At 36.7% G+C, this 17,382-nt stretch overlaps 2 protein-coding genes across 21 annotated transcripts in view; one reads left to right on the plus strand and one right to left on the minus strand.

Moving 5' to 3' along the window:
- The window catches only part of Nemp2 (nuclear envelope integral membrane protein 2), a 121,056-nt gene extending 112,380 nt beyond the window's left edge, over positions 1 to 8,676 (minus strand). For 5 of the 18 annotated variants that reach the window (XM_078017753.1, XM_078017751.1, XM_078017747.1 and 2 more), the window contains exon 1: positions 7,424 to 7,581. The gene's annotated coding sequence lies outside the window, so the exon portion shown is untranslated. Of the gene's footprint in view, positions 1 to 7,397; positions 7,583 to 7,610; positions 7,632 to 7,819; positions 7,892 to 8,545 lie in introns of those variants that run through there. The other 13 variants (XM_078017743.1, XM_078017734.1, XM_078017742.1 and 10 more) reach the window with 6 other exon arrangements.
- Nab1 (NGFI-A binding protein 1) overlaps positions 8,400 to 17,382 on the plus strand; it is a 45,467-nt gene continuing 36,484 nt past the window's right edge. For 2 of the 3 annotated variants that reach the window (XM_005324370.5, XM_005324371.5), the window contains exon 1: positions 8,400 to 8,537. The gene's annotated coding sequence lies outside the window, so the exon portion shown is untranslated. Of the gene's footprint in view, positions 8,538 to 9,731; positions 9,867 to 17,382 lie in introns of those variants that run through there. The other variant, XM_078017755.1, reaches the window with a different exon arrangement.

Below are 17,382 nucleotides of genomic sequence, written 5' to 3' on the forward strand. Positions count from 1 at the left end.
TAAACACCCAGTGAACATCATTTTATGAACTGTAACAGCCCTGGGAGTGCATAGGTTCCTGGAGTAGGAGGATACTCAAGAAGGAATACAAGCAGATACATGCTTGAATGATGAATCAGGAAAAAAAGACTATGGCATCATATTAGAGCAGTTCAAGCACGATATACACATATATAGGTATATGACACATGGTAGACTCTTTAAGACAAGTAGTTACATAGGTTGAATATATACTAAGTACTCAACACACACTTGTTGGATAAGCTCCTGATGTTTGTTTTCCTCTTCAATATTCAATATTGTGGATAAATACAGTATAATTTTTTAAAAAATATTTTTTAATTGTAGATGGACATAAAACCTTTATTTTATGTATGTGTGTGTGTATATGTATAAATATATATATATATATATATATGTATATATATATATATATATATTGCTAAGGATGGAATCCAGTGCCTCACATGTGCTAGGCAAGCACTATATCACTAAGCTACAACCCCAGCCTCAATTTTGTTTTCATTTTTAGTTCTTTGTGAACTGCTTTTGAAGCAGGATCTTTGTTAAAGTAAAACATTTAATGTTTCCCCAAGGTAATGCATATTTATTGTTGAAATTTTGAAAAATTGAAAAAATATAAAGAAGAAAACAAAAATGATCTATAATGCTATCACTCAGAGAAAACAACTGCTAACATTTGGTGAATTTCCTTCCATGTTTATTTAGGTAAAGATATTATAGACTTATTTTGATCTATTCTAGTTTTACCTATAATATTATTTAATATCAATTTATATTAATTGAATATTTTCTACCAGATAGATGTGCTATAACTGGTTTAACCAATTCATTAGTTTGAATGTTTTCATGTTTAAAATTTATAAATAATGTGTGGTAGATATTCTCTTTAATGTTTATAAATTGTATAATATCCTAGAAGTGAATGTTTGGTCAAATCCTATTAACACTTTGAAATGCTTGTTTGCTTTGCCAAACTGTTGTTCTAAAGGTTGGTTACTTTTTATCAGCAGTTAAAAGCCCCTAACCTTACCAACACCAAGGTGATCTGTAATATTGTATTTCATGAATGTATTTTCTAGTTGGGATAAAACTCTCTTTTTGCCATTATGAGAGATTGTTGTTACAGTAGGAAATGAAGCAATATAGCAATGGATAGAAAATGAAAAAATCTGAGTCCTTAAAATTTTTTACTACTACATACCGTTGCCAATCCTGGGCATGTGGGAGTCATGGTGTACAAATTGGATAAGCACAAAAGTATAATTCAAACTGTAATCATATAACTTCACAATGGTATGTGAACAGAATCATGTTTGATACTCCTTTATTTCAGTAGTTTAAGATCTCTTATTGTAGAATATGTGCATTGTCCTTTAAAAGTGCTCCTAGTCACTATTGTGTAATTTGTTGTGACAAATATTTGGTTGTACTTATTGCCTAATATTATACTTTTCTGCTCTTCATATTATCAGTGTTTAGTATAAATTCCTAGGTTAGATGACTTCTAAGATCCTATGTAGTTTCCCCAAAGTCTATTTATAATAGACTATTTCCTCCATCATTTTATAAGTATCTGTGGTTCTCCTAGGAATCTACCATTTCATTTGTTGCTTTTTCTTCTTCTAATAAGGACTATATTATCAGTTCAAAATTATCAATTTACATATAGATTACTGGAAACTAACCAAGTTGCACATTGAATTTCTGCAAAGTAAACATACTTTGAAAATAAAAAGATTGAACTAAGTGGACTTTATGATCTTTTATATCCTAAAATTGTACAGCATCTGTAATAAAATGCAATGTATAACAATTTGCTTGACTTTTTTAGAAGTGCAGCTATTTTTAAAGTCTTTGCTCTTGAAATAATTATTACATATTCCAATTAATTTATCTCTAAGAAATTTGTTTTTAATCTTCATACAGTTAAAAGATATAAAAATTTCTATACACTTAAAAATCTATTTTATCTACAATACAATTTCAAAGTTTAAACTTCATACTACAAAATGAGGGAAATTTTAATTATATTTCTGGCAATATGAATATTTAACATGACTCAGTTAATTGTAGGGCCACCACCACACAGAGTGGAAAATTTGGTAAGTACAGAATTGTTCTAAGGCAATAAAAAAAGAAAGTGGTGATAGAATTATATTGTATCTTAGAACTTGTAGGTCATAAGCCATGTTATTCTCTCCTCTAAGAAACTTTTAAATCAGTTATACTTTCTTTTGTTTTAAATCACCGAAGCATTTTAAAGCAAGAAATCTTTATGAAGTAAAAAATTAATGCTACTCAGTGAAACTTTCACTCAAATGTCAGAACCACTACTTTCTACATTTTTTTATTAACATTTTAGTTTCACTACATGTAAATATTTTTTTAGAAAGAATTTATTTTTGCAAATGAACTAATCATATACATATATACATTTTTTTGTACTGGGATTGAACGCAGAGGCCCTTACCCCTGAGCCACATCCCCAACCCTTTTTAATTTTTTATTTTGAGACAGGGTCTCACTAAGTTGCTGAGGCTGGCTTTGAACCTGTGATTCTCCTGCCTCATCCTCCCAAGAGTGCTGAGATTATAGGCATGTGCCACCACACCTGGTGACTCATTAATATATTTTTAATGATAATTCTTTAAAAATTCTGTTAAATATGTGTTCACTGAATTCAAGAGTATCATAGTTCTTCCTAAAGGATTTATACTATACTTAGGAAGCTGAACACCAATGAAGCAACTAAAGATGCATAAACAACTACGAGCTTCCTTGTGGCACAAAAGTTAGTAACAATAGGAATAAGGAAAACAACATCTTGAGGGACATGGTGGCCAGGAAAGGTGCGTCTGGACCTTCAAAGACAGGAGAAAAATGTGAGATAGTGTTTCTGAAACATCAGCACGGACATTTTCGGACCCACTGGCATAATAGCTGACACACATGCTTTGGGACAGAGTGCTTGGTCTTATACCCTGGCTCTCCCCTGTGACTTTGACAGAATTTCAGTAGCCTGTATTTCAGTTTCCTGACAGCTATTAGAGATGATGATGGGGGTAATAGTATGTGTTTCAAGTACAATGTTTACATTATATAATGATCAAATCTAGCTAATTGACATATGTATTATCACACATAGTTATCATTTTTGTAGCAAGAACCCTAAATCTACTCTTGTTTTTCAAGAATACATTATAATGTTAATTATAGTCATCAAGTTGTGCAAACTTGATCTTAAAACTACAAAATAAGAGAATATCAGACTTATTCCTAACGGAAAGTTTATATCCTTTAACCAACATCATTTCACCCCTCAACCCCCAAACATCCCAGTCCCTATAAACCACCATTCTATTCTCCATTTCTATAAGATCAAATCTTTTAGATTCCACATGAGTAAAATCACGTGGTATTTGTCATTCTGTGCCTGGCTTATTTCACTTAATGTTCTACAGGTTCATCAATATTTTTGCAAATGACAGGATTTTGATCTTTTTAAAGGCTGAATAGTATTCTATTGTATATAGACCACATTTTCTTTATCTATCCATCTACCATCCATCCATCCACTGGACATTTAAGTTGATTCTATATCATGGCTGCTGAAAATAACGCTGCAATAAACGTGGAAGAACAGATCTCTCTTCTACTGATTTCATTTCCTTCAAATATATACTCAGTAGTGGGATTGCTAGATCGTATGTTGTTGCATTTATGATTTTTTGAAAAATTTTTACAGTGTTTTGCATAATGGCTATACTAATTTACATTCCCACCTTAGTAGTTTTCTTTTAAACATTCATGTTTATTTTACTTAAATAAATCTATTTAAAAGATATTTTGATATCATTATTCTAAGTATGTAATTAATCTCACTTGCTTCAATAGAAGAAAACCATAAAAGCAAATACAAAGAAACAAAGCTATTAAATTCTAGCTGTATACTGAAGCCTTGAGCAGAAGCTTGTTCTCCCTGTTTAAAAAAAGAAGAATTCAGTACGTGTTAGAGGGATTAGAGACATACTGGCACCAACTATATTTCTTCCTTTGGAAGGATTGAAACAGAACTTAAAAGGGAATAACTTGCTCAGTATGTGATCTAGTGCTATTTAATGCCACCATCCATTTCTATCTTGAATCATCTCAGCATGTTTCCCATGCTTTGGGAGGGCCATTAGAAGAAAAAAGAAGGAGCACTGTTCATTTAATATTGACCAGTCTTGTTTTTAAAGGTGTATTATATGCACTGATTGTCTATTTTCAATGGAACACATTATATTTTCTTATCAATTTCAACTCTCATTCAGAAGGTCTAAAAAAATATTATTCTTTCACTCCAATTTTTAAATTCAAGAGGGAAAATTTGGTTTTCTGAGAGGATAAATAATATCATATTTGGTTGTACACCATGACACATTCTACAGTATTGGTTAAAATTAGAAACAAAAACTGTAAAATAAGCTTCTCCTAAATCCATATCTATACGGTGAAAACAAAACCTACCATAACCTGGGAAAAGGCCTTCCAATGTTTAAAAATCGAGTTTCAAAATTTAAAACTGTACTAGTAATATTTGTTTAAGCCATCAGAAGGAACTATGTATTACCCTTGCTTTTAAAGATAATAAATTAAACCTGGGATAATATTTCCAAATGGTGTTCCTAGGAATAAGCATACATTAATAACAGATGACAAATAATTTGATATATTCTTTAGGTCACATCTCAAGTGGAGTTAAAATTGAAAACTTGGTATACTTATTTACCCTTTCTAAATTATAAAAATAAATAAATCTGTGCTTGAAACATAAAGTGAATTACTTTAGTAATATTCTAAAAGCAAAACTGCAATTTATATACTGCTTTTGAACATACTCTATTCTCAGAACTTTATTGGAAATGTTATATATTTAGTAAGAAGTAGATGTACCACACATTTTAGAGACTTCTATTAGGAAATATAATTCATACCAAGAACATAAAAAAAATACAAAAACTCAATTTGCTAGGCAATTCATGTTGTCCATTTTGTTCAGTTATTCAACAAATATTTATTGACTACTATGTGTCAGCTACTGCTCTAGACATTGAAGATAACAGCAATGAATAAAATAACATAACATAATAGATAAAATCACCTACCCTTTTAGAAATTACATTCCAGTGTCCTTTAGGTTTTTATTGAAATGTAGCATGAAATGTGTGTGATGTTTCCATTTTTAAGAAAATTTATTTTATTGTGATTTCAACTTAAAGGAGTTTTATGAGAAGAACATTATCTTACTCTTTAGTTAAAATAAGTATTGTATGAAAAAAACAATAAAAGCAGTAAAAAGAAATAGAGCATTTTCCTTTGCCTTTTACATTTCCTTTTGTCTTCTTTATTGTCACTGTTTTATAGAAAAGCCCTGGGAACAGAGAACCATGATGTGTCTTTTTGTCCCCAAAACCCAACCTTAAGCCTAGCACTTAACTGGAACTCAACAAGCTTACTGGATAAATGAATAACTTACACAGGTATTTACAGTTTAAAATCAAATCAGGAGTAACCAAAACCATTGCATGAATGTTTAACAAAAGATACCCAAATGGTCTGAGTAAGAACTATTTTTGTTACCATATTCTCTTTCACCTGTCCAGAAATGCTTCCAAGAAAATTCTAAAACCCTGAAATCTTTCTACCATTGGCCTTCAGGCACCATAATGTAATTGTTACCTTACAGAATGAATGTGAACCTTTTCAATCTTCCTTAACAAATCACTAGGGCCTGAGAAGGGGGAAGACTACGTGTGTTCCAGTGGGGAAGGTGGTGTTTAGGGATGATAAAAAGTGGCAAGGTGCAAAATAAGAATTAGTGCTTCACCCAAATTGTCTCATATGCAGGTGAATGACTTGATTCTTTGGAGCAATCATGTTGACTAGTGTTGTCATACAGACAGAACTGGATGCCTAAAACCTTAAAATTTTATATTTTCTTCATTTTCCTTCCTCCCACCAACTCCCCCAGCACCACAGGGCATTTAAGCAAAGCAAAGTGGGCCCAAAATGCCATTCTTAATGTGGGAAGAATACACTATCTAAATGTGCCCAGAAAACAAACAAGGAAAGATTTCAGTGTTGAAACAACCAGTTGCAAGTCAGAGGAAAGAGTATCTGCCCCAACACATTTCCTTTCAGCATCAAGTTCAGCCAGACATATTCAAGGTTGGATTTAATGTCGTTTCTTCCAACTCTGGAAACAATTCCAGTGGAAGGCTCAACAGTGCAGGTAAGACCACTCATTTCATGACTCATAAATCACTAATTGTACATCTTTACTGAAGAAAGGTCTTTTTCTCTAGCTGTTCAGAAGCAACAATGTTTGCAAATCATCAGGATTCCAGAGAGGAATTAGAAGAATTCTGCAGATTTCATTGCCCAACATTCATTAACCTCTACCTTTCCCAACCAGCTAAGAAATTGCCTAGTCTTTACTGTACCATAAAAACCTAAGTTAACTTTCTCTTTAGCAGAACAGGATCTACAGCAGGGAAAAAGAAAAGAAAAAAAAACTCTCACGATTATAAAAACAAAGAGAAATGTTCAGCAGTGATTTCTGCAGTTAAAGAAGAAATTGAGAAAGCAAGCAGGTTTACTAATTTGAAATAACAATTCAAACACTCCAGACAGATCCTGTCACTAACGTGAAGAAATTTAACTTTAATGATATATATTCCATTATGACATTACTCATTCTTATTTTTGCAGGTTTTAAAAAAAAACAACAGGTTCTGTACTTTAATAAGGTCTTTTTCTTTCAATATTATCATCATCCTATCCATCACTGCAACATAAAGATGTGGTTTGAAGAATTTCCCATCTCAAAGAATGCCTTGTATCCCCATCAGCAAAGTAGGCATACTCTGGGAGGCCAGCCAGGATGTGGGAAATGCCTCCTATATAAAACTGGATTCTTAATATGTATTTTGAAACTGGATTCTACCTGTATGGCAGTTCTTTTCTATTAACTAGTACTCTCAATCCTTCAAGAATACATTAAAACTTGAAACCTTTCATTTTTCCATTCTTTTGGAAAAAAAAAAGGAAAATAAGATTTAAAAAGTTTTCTAAATATTTTAGCAATAGCTCAAGTACATTTTTGGAGGTGCCTGAGTATTTTTTTTTTGGCTAAATAAGTTTATGCAAAATAAACTCAAAAATTCTGTATTGTGCCTTAGGAATTCTATTTTGACACACTCCAAGACAGAACCGAACCTTCTTTTTTTCCTACACTATGGTAATAAAACAACAACAACAACAACAACAACAAAAGTTAACCAGTAAAATAGCAGGTTTTTAGGAGGTGAGAAGGTTGGAATTAAAGTAACCGGACAAGACAGTTGTCAAATCGCACCTCTGGCTTGGTGGTTCCCTTTCCTCCCCTCCCCCTTCTCTCCCAACGCCAAGGCGGTGATGGAGAGGGGACAAGAAGGGCGAGGCAGAGATTTGTTCAAAACTGCGGGTTTTCCAACTCAGCGCACCTGCCGCCTCTCTTCGGTCGCGGCCAACTTCCCGCAGAATACCCAGGCCCACTGCCTCACCTGGCCCACCTGTCCAGCCCACCTCCCCGGCAAGCCAGAGGGGGGCGGGGCGAGCCCAGCGCCCAGATGTGTGGGCGGGGCGCGCTATTTTTTTTTTTTTAAGTCTGCCTCCTGGGGGATGTTGATTTGGCGGGGTATGCTCTTTGAAATACTATATTGGGAATCTCACACTTAAAAAAAAATATATTTTTTTTTAAAGAATCGCAAACCTTCTGCTCCACTCCGCAGCTGGAGAGCAGGCCCGAGGCGGAGTCCCCTCCTTCTCACCGCCCCCGTCCCCCTCCTTCTCCACAACCCCCCCCTCCCGCCACTGCCCGGAGCGGGACTGGCGGGAGCCGCCCCCTCCCGGGCGCCCACTTGGTTCCTCCCAGCTGCCCTGTGAATGGGCCGCCCTCCGGATTCTGCGGAGGGGGGCGGTGGGAAGAGGCCGAGTCCCGGCCCCTGCGGCCGTCGCCCCCGCCCCCGCCCCGCGGCGGCCCACGCCTGGATCTGCGTCACTCGGCCGCGCGTGGGCGGGAGCCGGAGCGGCGAATGTAGCAAGAGCGGAATCTCCCAATGTGACAGCGCGCGGGGGGTGGAGGCGGCGGCGGAGGCGGGCGGGGGAGGGGGAGGGTGCAGAGCGCGAGGGGAGGGCGGGGGAGTCGCCGCCGCCGCCGCCGCCCGCGCGTTCAAGCCCGGAGGAGCCTCCGCCACCGCCACCGCGGCGGAGCGAGCGCCGTCGGGGCGGGCGGGCGGGCAGCAGCGGCGGGCCCGAGCCGGGGGGAGCAGGGAGAGCGCGCCCACCACCTTCCCTTCCCCCCTCGATGGGAGCGGGGGCGTCCCGGCCGCTGCAGCCGCCTGAGGGAGAGCCGGGGGCTGCCTCTTCGGAGTTGGGGCTGAGCTGTCCACGGGGGAGAGCGCGCCAAGACTGCTGCAACTGCGGGCCAAGTACGTACCCCAGCCGACGTCCGCAACTCGGGTCGGCCGGGTGCGGGACGCGTTCGCGGTCGTTCGGCCGCAGGGCGGGCGTCTTGGGGGAGCTGGCCCTGTGCGTCCGCCGCCGGAAGGAGAGGCGGCCTCGGGCTGGAGTGGGAGATCCCGAGGAACGCTGTGCAGGGGCGCGGGGTGGGCGAACGCGGCAGCAGCCCCGACTGGTGCGTTTTCCCACCGAGGCGAGGAAGCTTGGGCTTGTGTCCACTCTCCTAACCCGGCCTGGGTCGTCTCACGGTGCCCTCGGGCATCGTGGGTCTGTGTGGGGTGGTGCGTCGTGGGTGCACACGAGGGCCCCAGAGTTTCAAGCCGCCTTCGCCGGGGGGGCAGACTCTTTTTTGTTTGTTTACTTTACAAAAGTGCTGCACTTAGTGTCTTAATTTTTTCCGGTATTCCCTTCTTCCGAAGGTAGTTTTCTTTTTTAAAAGCGGAAGGAGAGTTTTGTTTGGATGAGGCTTTCAGAAACTTGGCACCGAAGTGCAGGCATTGGAAAGACTCAATGTGCCCCTAAAGCCGAGTAAGGAATCTGCAAACGATGCGGGGCGTAGAAGTCTTGGATGGAGAGGTGTTTTGACTTTATCAGTGAGAAATACTGAAGTAATATCAAATATTTGTGATCTGCAATCTTGGGGTTCACAAGATATGAAACGACACTTAAGTTGCAAGATCTTGTAGAAAAGTATAGCCGGATTTAAAATTTGCATATGTGGATTGTGCAGACCAAGTCTTGGCAGCAGGTGATTTGGAGTAATCCTGGATTTGCATACAATTACCCCTAGTTCCCTAAGATTCCAGAGGCTTGGGAAATTTTGGGGTGACCGTTAATTTTCAGTTTCATCTGAGAAAGCCGATTTGGAGTAACTTGTCACTTGCCATTTGGCTTGCCTGTGACGTGTCTGGCAACTCTTAAGGAGTGCAAAGATCGGAAGCTGAGAGGGAAGTTTTCAGGTCTTGTTTAAAAATATTTTGGCAGTTTTAATAGAGAATATTAGATTGCATAGGAACAGAGGAACCGAATTTAAACTAGATCAGTCACATACAAAATGTCTTAGTTAGAAAAGTGTACCTACAGTGAATTACCTTCTTAGATTTTCACTTTGTGAAAACTATCTTGGTATTACATTCCCAATTATGACTTTTTGTGATTATCAGTGGGTTTTAAGAAATATTGGAGAGAGAATGCAGAGGACTTGTTTTCTGTTTTGGATGGAGGCTCTCTCCCTGAAGACCTGAAGAGCTGCTTCCAATCCAATCTGAGTTCCAGTAAAAGTGTCTCTTAGATTCAAGGTATACCCTTTTTTTTTTTTCCATGTTTATATCATTTGAGACATTTAAAATTGTTCTTTCATTAAGTTTAAGAGGTTATTTTGTCTGGATAGGACATATGGGGTTAATATGCAAATAAGGATAGAGTTGAGAATTTCTAAATGACTGACTGGCAAGGTCAGCCTTCTTTATTTCTATTTGGGGTATTAGATATTGGAACTTTATCTTGAAAAAACATGGTTTTGAAAGAAAATTTCAAGGAAACTTTGGAAGATTTAAAAAAAAATTTACCATCTTTCACTAAAGCTAGTTTGCCTTCCCTTTTGAAAATACTTTGTTTTTCCTGGCTGTGGTGGTCTCTTTGTATACATTAATTCATCATTAATAACAGTAATAATAAAACATGGCGGTACTGTAGATTTTTATTTCATTCTGTAATTTGTGGTTGTAATTCAGATGACAAAAATCCTTAGGACTACTATAGCAGATACAGGTGATTAAGTGCACTTATATGTCTGTATAATCGAATACATCTAATAAATACTTTGTTATTTTAAAAAATTATTAATACAGTTGCATAATTTTAGCTAAACTAAAATTACATCAAAAACATCCACCGTACTGTTGGAGAGTTAGTAGATTTTTGTTCTGGTTATCATTTAGAGAATCAGTTAAAGCATTAGATATTTTCTTGTAATCACACTTTAAGAACATACCGACTTATTAAGATTTTGGGGGTTTGTACTCTGGGTACTTTGAAGAAATTATAAGATCAGGGAAACCTTTGAAGAATTCATTGTTTGAACTTCAAATTTTAAAGTAAGAGACTCTTGGATACTCTTGGATAGAAACAGAAGTATGTTGGGTTTTTGAGTCTGTTAACTTAGACTCTGTCCTGAAACTTACATCTTATGTATTCAGTTATAATAAGCCTGTAGTATTTGTTGTTGTTGTTGTTCATATGCATTTTCGTAAAGAGAATCTCTGTAAGATTTACCTTTCAATATGAAGCTGTGTTCTGGATACCACATAACCATCATATATGTTACTTTCAAAGAAGTGACCATTTTACAAACAGTTTAGGATCATGCTAATGTGTAATCATCTTGTCTATGCAAATATGTAATATTAAATATATTACAGAATAAATAAAACCCACTTGAGCATGTAATATAAGGTTGCTAGCTCCTTTGCTTTGAATTTATGTCTTACCTGATCTTTTCTTTTGAGTAGTAGAAAGAAGAATAGTACAGTTATACTAAATGCAAATTTCTTTTCTGAACTGACATGTTCAATAACTCATACAATAGTAGAATGTACTCCCTTAAAATTAATAATGGAACAAGTGGGAAATTTCAGAAGTTGATGCTGGGAAAAAATATTAATCCTCATCTTGTGAGAATTCTCACAGCTAAAACATACCATTAAGCTTTCAAATAGTTTGTCATTTCTCAATACTTTGTGTTTATGAGACTGCATGTCAATTTGCATGTTATGTTAATTTTTACAGAGAAACTTGTAAAAAGGTGGCAGAATTTATATATATTGCCTATGAAGTATATCTCCAGAGTGCTTTTAATACCTGTTGAATGGTTTGACTGTTGGTTGATTGAAGAATTTGTAGGCATTATATGAAATGCTAGTATTTGCTTATAGGTATTAAATTAATGCTGTGATCATCTAATAGCAAAATAAATAAGATTTACTTTTTAAAAGTTCAATAATGCATTTAAACTTGCCCATTAAATATTTTTATCCAATCATAAGAGTGAGGATCTTTAAGGCTTTTTTCCCAGCTAAAGAATCAAAGTTTCCCAAAGTATCATTAATTCATTAGAAACCATGTATTTAATTCAAAGTATCTTGATTTAAAATATTATTGCATGCTTACTAATAAGTATGCCTAGGTAAAACTTTTGGACTTTGAAACGTACATAGGAATTAGTGCCCAGGCCATTCCTGCAACATTAAGTAACCCATGAAATTCAATCATTTTAGCTTGAGTTCTGGGTTGTAGGACTAGGATAGAAGTGTGAATTCATTTCTTGGAATCTCGTCCTTTCCTAAGCCAAATTCTATTTTTGGCTTTCTTTGCACCTTTCTCTCAGGCCACTATACCTTCAAGCTACACTCCTTCTAAACCTGGCTTACTTCAGAAGTTTTAAGTGTAGTCTCTGTCCTCAAATTTACTTCTTCCTTTGTCCCCATTTCCTATCTTAATCTTTCATTCCCTTAGCATGCAACAGATCTCATCTAGATGTTAAGAGAAAAACAGTTCAGTGGAACTAATTCACCTTAATCTGTTAATGATTCATGAGATCTTAACCAAGGTTTTTCACATTTTTGGGGTATGTTTCTAAGAGTCCTCTGTATAAGTCAGGCCTTAACTGGGATTTTGCCTTTGATTTCTTTCTACTTAAAGAGCCTTTTTCTCTTTGAATGTCACGGACTTCATAAAAAGTGTACATACACACATATACACATATGTGGTAAATGTTTGGGTATATAGCAATGGTTCCTATAGCAGGAAAGGGAAGTTTTCAAGAATAGTGATTATGAATCCATTTAAATATAATGATAATTTATAAGATATTTATTATTTGGGACTAATTTACATTAAATTTAATTTTAGAAACACAAAAAGACCTAAGGTATTATGAGTAAACTTGAATTCTTAAAAATGTTGGTCTTAACTGGTCGTGGTAGTACACACCTGTAATCCCAGGATCTCAGGAGGCTGAGAGAGGAAGACCTTGAGTTCAAAGCCAGCCTCAGCTAGCACTGTGGCTCAGTGGTAGAGTGCTTGCCTAGCACTGGTGGGGCCCGGGTTCAATCCTCAGCACCACATAAAAATAAAGGCATTGTGTTGTGTCCATCTACACCTAAAAAATAAATATTAAAAAAAAAGCCAGCCTCAGCAAAAGTAAGATGCTAAGCAACTCAGTGAGGCCTTGTCTCTAAATAAAATATAAAATAGGGCTGGGGATGTGGGGTCAGTGGTCAAGTGCCCCTGAATTCAATTCCCAGTATCTCCCCCCACCAAAAAAAAATCTGGTACTAACCACATGCAGTTCCTATATTTGGGAGCACATCCTTTGATCTCTTGGGAAAATAGCCATATTATGAGAGTCTACCAAAAGGCCTTCTAAGAAAGAGAAAGTATTGAGGATGAGAGAATGAAAAGAATTATAGGTAAAGTAGCAGAATGTACCATTATTAGATTGACATTTCACTGGGACGCCAATTTACCCTGAAGGTGTCCCTTTTGAAATATGAAAGGAGGCTGCTGATCATATTCTGAGTCAAATATTGGGTTTCATTAAACAGTCATTATAGAGATGCTATTCTACATAGAACACTTTGCTAGGAATAAAGGTGAATAAAAGATTAATGAGATCTAATTCCTATCCTCTGGGTGCTTATAACTACAAGAACTTGTTCTACAGAGATAGGTTAAGTCATCTTTGTTCTGTGGATCCTTTGTATGACATGTTGCATAGCATTTATCACAATGTTTAACCATCTGCTTCTTGTCTATCTCCTTCCCCTTAATTGTATTCTTTATAAAGGACAGTCTTTACTTTGTATCCCCAGAACTGACTCAAGTGTGTGGCATACTTGAATAAATTTTAAAAAAATGAGAAAGATAGGAAAAATTGTGGGGTTCCAAGAAGGGAGAGGACAGTGTTTGAAAGGCTTTATGAAAAAGGTTGTAGAGGAAGGATGTCTGGCATTGGGCAGAGAAATGGAAGGCACGTTTGAGGTATGCCCAGGGGCTCTTTTTGGCCTGAGTACAGGGTCATGTTAAGAAACAGATTTGAAAGGTTTGGATCTGAGATGCCCATGTAAGTAGTTTGGGTTTCTTTTTCTAAGCTGCAGGGAAATTTGCATAGATGAGTGAAGATAGTCCTATGGGAAATGAAGTTAGTATTGCAGTGTGGGATGTATTAAAGGTGAGAAAGCTATTTTCAAAATTGGGCAAGAAACAATAAAAATCAGAATTAGGTGCCTTTGAAACAAAGAAAAAGGGTGGCATGGTCTAAGGACATGTAGATTTGGGGACGGAAGAGGAAAAAACAAAGATGGAATCCACATTTTTATCGATCCAGGAAATCAGAAAAGTCATAGTGCAACTAAAATTGCACCAGGAAAGTGTGAATAGTGAAACTGAGAATCCAGAAAATGAGACAATGTCCTTGCTTTTGGACATACCCAACTTGAGGTTTTAACAATCCCTGGGTGAAATTCCATATTAAATAATTCACAAGAAAATTTGGTTCTGATAGTTCTCAAACTTCTCAGATGTAAGGATCACTTTTTAAATTAAAAAAATTGCAAATGTGATAATTTTGCTTTTAGCATTTGTTTATTGAGAATACACATTCTACAAAATTTAATTACACTTTTAAATGAGTTTTTATTTCATTATATCACAGAAATATTATTTTAGTTTTATATATAAGGTGGACATGTAACTCAGCAACCAGAGCTTGATGTTCATTGGATTTGAGAACACTTTGAGTAACTACATAGCCCTTGGTTTTGAACATTTGGTCCAAGCTGTAGATAGAGATTTGGCATTCATTGCCTATAGTGATAATTGAAGCCATCAACGGGTCAGATCATCAGGGGAGAATATGGACAGACAACAGAAAAAAGACCTAGTGTAAAACCTTGGAAGCTGGGTTCACTGATGGACATCTGTAGCCTCAGCATTGAGGTGAGAGGATCACTTGAGCCCAGAAGTTCAAGATCAGTCTAGGCAACATAAAAAGACCCCCCAATAAAACAAAACAAAACAAAAAACCTTGCACTTAGAACACATTCAGAGAAGGTAGGGAAAACAAAATGATTCAACATTTACCAAAGTCAAATGAAAAGCATTTTAAGGAGTGACTTGCAGCAGAGAGATTAATGAGAGAGGAAGAGACCAGGTGATAACTCAGTAGTTACTAGAGATTGATAGGTTGATGGGGTCAGAAAGCTGGCTGGATTGAGACCTCTTTGAAGGAATGATTTTTCTTTTTCCTAGGGACCATGAAAGAGGCCTCTGTCCTCCCCTATATCCTCACATGGCAGCTTGGAGAACATCATATAAAGGTTTTGTTTTCCACAGCAAAGAAGTTGTTCAGTAAAGTCTTTCTGTATAAGATAGCTCCTTATGTCACTTAGCATAATTTGAATCTTGCAATTGACTGATGCTCCTTACAAGGAGCCAAAGTGAGACATATTTGTTTTAAAGATTTGGGACAAATCATAACCATTTAAAATGGATAAATGAATAAGAAACATCATCAAATGGTCTAACTAATCTGTTATTTAACTCTTCTTCTTTAATACTGGTCTTTTTATTGGACTGACCAGGATGAGGAATGTATAAGCTCCTGTAAATGGAAGTTTGTTGTGCAGGAGTAGCAAGGCCTCCTATTATCTTTCAAATGTAACAAGAAAACTTCTTTCTCTTAATTGTGGATTTTTCATGGAAAGGTCAGACTCAGCATGGGGTTCCAGGATGTTTTGCAGAAGCCTTGGTAATGCTTCTCAGCTGAGTAGATTTACTATACTATAAGCTATCTGAGTATAACAATATACCCTTTATATTTACTTCAGACCAGAGAGATGCAGGTTGAAATTTGCTTGTAACTTATTTAAACTTTATGTTGAAGCATGAATTGTTACAGGTTTTATGAAAACAGAGAATCCCATCTTATAAAAGTTTTCTTTTAAATTGAATCAAGTTAATGTATGAAGTGGTGGGTGTTTAAATTATCACAGCAGGCTTTGGAAGGAAACTGAAACATTCTCCTAAGGTAAAGGCTTAGGGAAAAAACTTTCCCGAGCAGTAAGTATGGGTCTTTAGAAAGCCTCCTGGGACTTTGAATAGTTTGCTTACTTATCTTTCAACTCTTACCTTGACTTTGGAAATGTATAGTTGGTCCTATCAGTCCTTATGGAGTTATTATATCCATAAGTACTACTTCCTGGTTTGTGAGTGCTTCTCTAGGAAGTAGGGAGTTTTCTTTTTTTTCTGTGTCAATAGGAAAAAGTAAAAGTTGAAAATTATTATTTTCTAAAGTTACTGCCTTAATAAGTTTGGGTCTTTTAGCTCTCCTTTTATTGTTTCTCTTATATTTGTCTACCATGTATTTTTTTTAGATGTTAATTAAAAATATTTCAAAACCCTATTCTAGATTTTTGTCATATTCTCTATTCCATAACATAAGGAGTGAGTGATGGTAATTGATCACTCCATAAATACTGCATAATTAGTTCTTATTAGAAAGGTTATCTATGTACATGTTTATTTATATGTGTATGTATTGTGTACTCCAGTTGAAAGCATGTGGAGCAATTATATTAGGTGTATGATGAGAAAGTGAATTTCTTCCACTTTGGACTTTTTTAGAAGCTTTTCTATTAGGTTTAATGTAAACATCTGTAACTCCCAAGGGCTGTGTTTTTGTGAGCTCACATCCAACAGGAAGATAGACTCTTCCTGAATTGGGAGGACAAGCAGATCCTTATTTAGGTGATTTAGAAAATGCTAAGATATTTTTATCCAGACAGCTGAGATGGCATGAACCCTAAGGTGAACCTAAAGAATGTAGATGATCACAAAACCTGTATAGTGTCTGTGTTGCTCAGAGGAAATACTAAATAGAGATCTTCTTGAGCAGTTTGCCTCATTTACTGAATCCTTGGAGGGACCTGGGAAACTGTTTTTCAATAGCATCTCATGGAGAAGTTATTGAACATTAATTTGCTCTTTTTTATGTCTTTTTGAATGTCAACAGGCCATGTCCATACTAGCCCTTGAAAATAACCATCAAGTTTAGGAGATCACTAGTTGATCCAAACAGATTGTGGATGGTATAAAGGTTCTTGGAGATGGGGCTTCTCAGCTGTTAGTCTTTAGAGTGATAAGGAGATGTGTTCTCTTTGTTGTGGTGAGTGAAACTAGAATTTTATGTAGCATTCTGGCTAGTGGCATTTGAAAACATGTACCAGGTTTGGTGACTCTTGCTTTCAGGAGTGTTCCTTATATGCCTTTGCTTGCATTATCCCTTAAGTTAACTATTGCTTCATACCATTTGAGTTGAGAATAGACTTCTATTTTCTTCTGATGTATGTATTTTTTTAGCCTTCTATAATTTTCTCCACAGAGGGTTCCAGGGTCCTTTAATCCTAAAGGTGCATTGACTACAGCAAGTTTATTTTTCTTAAATGGAAATACTTGGCCAACTCTTCTTTGTATGTGGGAGGTCTCCAGACAACTTTTGAAGCCTGCTAAGTGGTCAAGAAGTACTTTGCTGGATCTTGTTCTGTTTCTTTAAAAACAGGTTTCTCTCTCTTGCTTGGACTCCAAAAGTATTTTTCTTCTATATGTTGTTTCTGCCCTGGGCTCTGTGCTGCTGCTTTGGAGAGCTCACCTATCCTCTAGGTTTCATCCTACAGCTTTATCAGTAATACATACTTAGATCCTGTTCTATTATTTTCCGTGAAGGGTAGTTCTATAAAAGCATTCCATTCTACATTT

This window comes from Ictidomys tridecemlineatus, chromosome 7 (genome assembly GCF_052094955.1).
Source record: "Ictidomys tridecemlineatus isolate mIctTri1 chromosome 7, mIctTri1.hap1, whole genome shotgun sequence".
Lineage (NCBI taxonomy): Eukaryota > Metazoa > Chordata > Mammalia > Rodentia > Sciuridae > Ictidomys > Ictidomys tridecemlineatus.